The sequence below is a fragment of the Haematobia irritans genome, chromosome 5, assembly GCF_050003625.1.
Source record: "Haematobia irritans isolate KBUSLIRL chromosome 5, ASM5000362v1, whole genome shotgun sequence".
In the NCBI taxonomy this organism is placed as follows: Eukaryota; Metazoa; Arthropoda; class Insecta; order Diptera; family Muscidae; genus Haematobia; species Haematobia irritans.
The window spans coordinates 175,634,154-175,639,143 of NC_134401.1; positions in this window are offsets into that span (position 1 = coordinate 175,634,154).

Genomic DNA, 4,990 nt, shown 5'->3' on the forward strand with positions numbered 1-4,990 from the left:
TTGGAATGAAAATCGTCAATTGTTTTTATAGGGCTTCTAACTTATTTTGCATTTGTTGGGGGGGAATGGTAGTACCCGAACCGTGTATTCGCTCGAATACTATCTCGATTGAGTAGAATAGAACCGATAACGAAAGCGGTATTCCCCATTTCGTTAATGCGAGCATTTTGGAAGCTATAGCCTTTTGTTTTGGGGGGCTAACTGGATGAGAAACATTGTAATACACTGAGAGAAAATAAGGGTTAGCATGTGATTACAATGGCATTGTTTAGTCAATTTGTTTTTAAATTCAAATGTATCATAACTTGTACATAATGAAATCTTAAAATCACTTAGAGAAAATGCGAATATTTTTCTACATTGTGTATGTAAATCACACAATATTCCGAAATTCATGTCGTTGAGACTTTTTCATAGAAAAAGTGTCGGTGAGACTTTTTCATAGAAAAAGTGTCGGTGAGATTTTTTCATAGAAAAAGTCTCGGGATTGGTCCAAACAAAATATTGTTTGTATTGTTCAAACATATTATGTTTCACCTTAGGGCATACACTGGTAGTAAAAAATTTTAATGAAATTTTCTTTGTGTGGATATATTTTTAAGGCGCCAATTGGTTACTTCCATTATTTTACTTGCAGCTTACTCTCTAGGTCTCTCTTTCTAAATTTCCAAATTAATATATGTTTGCATCTAAGCATATTATATTTACAAACATTTTATGTCCCAAACATGATATGTTCTAACATATTAACATATGTTATATGTCCCAAACATGTTATGCTAGTTTATGAACATTATATGCTTGCACTTGAAAATATTGTGTTAAAAAATTTGAGTACCAAACATATAATTTGTACACCCAAACATTTGAAAAACAGTATTTTTCGTCCGTGTAGAAATAAACTTCCGATCAGAGACTGAAACTACTGCAAATGTAAAGTTTCAAATTTTATCATCAAACAAAATTTTTTTCTTACAAACTTTTTATTTTCGCAATAAAACAATACTTTTTATTGCAAAATAATAGTCCATTTCGTTTAATAAAAACACTGTTCTTTAATGCTTTTTCCAGACATATAAGACTCATTTTGTGTGGTTCATAGTACAAATTTTTCAATGTCGAACATTCGTTTGAAATCTTGAGAAAATTTTTAGAATATAATATGGAAAATTGCATTATTTCCGTTTACTATAGTTGTATTTGATACGTCGTTTGTATGAAAGGGGCCGACTATAGTGATTCGTTTCTTTAAACACAGTTTGTTTACATCGGCTAGTGTGTGCCCAATAACTAATATAGAACTGCTTGACTGTATGCGTTGCTTGTGCCTTGATGGCTACACTTTTCTTCCAAACAAACCTCCACAGAGCGTGTACATTTTGTCTACATACTCGTATTTCAAGTACACTGTTAAAAACAGATCGTTAACGATTTCATGGCATTCGTTTTTATAAAACTTCTTTGCTGACTATACACTTTATCCCGTTGCCGCCCTCTGTCCCCATATGAGGATACCAGTTTAAAGTCATACAACTATGAGCTTCCCGTTCTTAGGTTAGGTTAGGTTAGGTGGCAGCCCGATGTATCAGGCTCACATAGACTATTCAGTCCATTGTGATACCACATTGATGAACTTCTCTCTTCCCGTTATTTTTGTCATTGTAAATACACTTATGACAGCATCTGATCTATAAACAAAGACACGTGGTCGTATCTGATAAAAGAGTGTCATATTCAGTGCGTTCTATTCTTGTTATTGATACGGATAACTTTCGTAAAATATTTTCAATTGTTTTACGTGTACCAAGTGATCTAAAATCTATAATTCTTCGCATATAATATCTCGATTGTATGTAGATAAAACTGGGAAGTTTATTGTAATATAAAAGTTTAAAATTTCACTACCAGGCAATGTTTTATCGGACCGTCACCATTTGGGGACAATGGGCAAATCAGTAATAAATTTTATCATATATCAGGAACCAATTTTGATCATATACATCCACTAGGTCGTGCAAGTATCGGAGGGAGCAGGTGGACTTCCAAATGCCAACACTCTTTGTCAATTACAATCACAGCATGGGAGGATCAGTCCATTAGCCTTTACTAGAGGAGGTGATGGTGGCCTTTTTATACCCTGCGCCACACTGTGGAACAGGGTATTATAAGTTAGTGCATATGTTTGCAACACCCAGAAGGAGACGAGATAGACACATGGTGTCTTTGGCAAAAATACTCAGGGTGGGCTCCTGTGTCGATATAGCCATGTCCGTCTGTCCGTGAACACATTTTTGTAATCAAAGTCTAGGTCGCAGTTTTAGTCCAATCGACTTCAAATTTGGCACAAGTATGTGTTTTGGCTCAAAATAGATCCCTATTGATTTTGGAAGAAATCGGTTCAGATTTAGATATAGCTCCCATATATATATTTCGCCCGATATGGACTTATATGGCCCCAGAAGCCAGAGTTTTACCCTAATTTGCTTAAAATTGTGCAAAGAAGAACAACTAGTACTATAGTCAAGTGTGCCAAATTTTATTGAAATCGGTTCATATTTAGATATAGCTCCCATATATATCTTTCGCCCGATATGGACTAATAAGGTCCCAGAAGCCAGAGTTTTACCCCAATTTGGTTGAAATTTTGCACAGGGAGTAGAATTAGCATTGTAGCTATGCGTGCCAAATTTGGTTGAAATCGGTTCAGATTTAGATATAGCTCCCATATATAGCTTTCGCCCGATTTACACTCATATGACCACAGAGGCCAATTTTTAACACCGATTTAGTTGAAATTTTGCACAATGAGTAGAATTAGCATTGTAACTATGCGTGCTAAATTTGGTTGAAATCGGTTCAGATTTAGATATAGCTCCCATATATATGTTTTTCTGATTTCGACAAAAATGGTCAAAATACCAACATTTTCCTTATAAAATCGCCACTGCTTAGTTGAAAAGTTGTAAAAATGACTCTGATTTTTTATACATATATATCGAGCGATAAATAATAAATAAACTTTTGCGAAGGTTTCTTAAAATTGCTTCAGATTTAAATGTTTCCCATATTTTTTTACTAACATTGTGTTCCACCCTAGTGCATTAGCCGACTTAAATTTTGAGTCTATAGAAGAAGTCTATCAAATTCTGTCCAGATCGAGTGATACTTAATTGTATGTATTTGGGACAAACCTTTATATATAGCCCCCAACACATTTGACGGATGTGATATGGTATCGAAAATTTAGATCTACAAAGTGGTGCAGGGCCCCGCCCGACTTTAGACTTTCCATACTTGTTTTTATTTAAATCTGTTTATTTAGTCGTTATTGAATTAATAAAAACCTATACAATCAATTTGTGTCTGGCAGTTTAATTTTTTAAAGTATTCGGTATTTGGGTACGATAGCCGAAACCCTCTATATGTGAGTGCCCACATTATAAGAACTGATCAAGCCAGAATCACCTCCAGAATCCTAGTTTCGCTTGTCCATCTGCCCATCTAAATATTTTCCCAATGTAAATAGACAATTTTTATCCTATCCTCATGATATTGAGTATTCGGGATTTTTTACTCAAGTTCAGGTATGTCGCTGGTAGGTTTCATGTAAGAGATCAACATTATATATATTGTCAGTTGTCCAGACAGCACCTTATAACCGATTTCTAATTTATTCAAATGTATACCACATCAAAGTTGGTTTCCCTTTGACCGGAATCCCGGTAAATTCGAAAAAATTCCCGTTTTCCCGGGAATGGAAAAAGTCCGGGAAAAAGAAACCCCTAATCGCTGGAGATCTAGGTATAGCTTCTATTCATATGTATCTCCCGTTTTTGATTAATATTCCCACCGTGGTGCAATGGTTAGCATGCTCGCCTTGCATAAACAAGGTCGTGGGTTCGATTCCTGTGGATTATCCCACCTCAGTAATGCTGGTGCAATTCTGAGGGTTTCATAGCTTCTCTAAGTGGTTTCACTGGAATGTGAAACGCCGTTCGGACTCGGCTATAAAAAGGAGGTCCCTTGTCATTGAGCTTAAAATGTAATCGGGCAGCACTCAGTGATAAGAGAGAAGTTCACCAATGTGATATCACAATGGACTGAATAGTCTAAGTGAGCCTGATACATCGGGCTGCCACCCAACCTAATATTCCCCTCATGTATTTAGTGAACTTTGGTTCAATGTATCTATGATATCTCGGGGTTCCTACAATTTGGGAGCCACCCTAGTGCAATGGTTAGCATGCCCGCCTTGCATACACAGGGTCGTGGGTTCAAACCCAGTTTCGACCAAACGCCAAATAGTTTTTCAGCGGTGGATTATCCCACCTCAGTAATGCTAGTGACATTTCTGAGTGTTTCAAAGTTTCTCTAAGTAGTTTCACTGCAATGTGGAACGCCGTTCGGATCGGCTATAAAAAGGAGGTCTCTTGTCATTGAGCTTAACATAGAATCGGGCAGCACTCAGTGATAAGAGAGAAGTTCACCACTGTGGTATCACAATGGACTGAATAGTCTAAGTGAGCCTGAAATATCGGGCTGCCACTATACTTAACCTAACCTACAATATCAGCAAAATCGGTTAAGATTTCGATAGAAATCTCAAATAAGTGTATAGTTATCGGATGAATTTTACATACATTACATTTTTATCAATCTTTTTGTTCAATATCACGCAAAGTCTTAATGTGATGTGATTTCCATGTGATGAATATAACTATTTTAGTAGAAAGATGGCTCATCGACTCATCCTAATTATTAAGAAACAAACATTATAGTGTTTACACGCAGAAAAGATATACGATCACATCAATCATGTTTTAAGATCAAAATGGTATTTTGGACGGGGAATAATATTTTATGGGAAAAAGAAACTACGTGTAGAAGTTAAACTAAATTGTATTAATTGTAATTGTTAAAATAACAAAATATTTCTGACATTTTCGAATATTTAATTACGAATTAAAAGAAAATCATTGGCGCCGCAAAG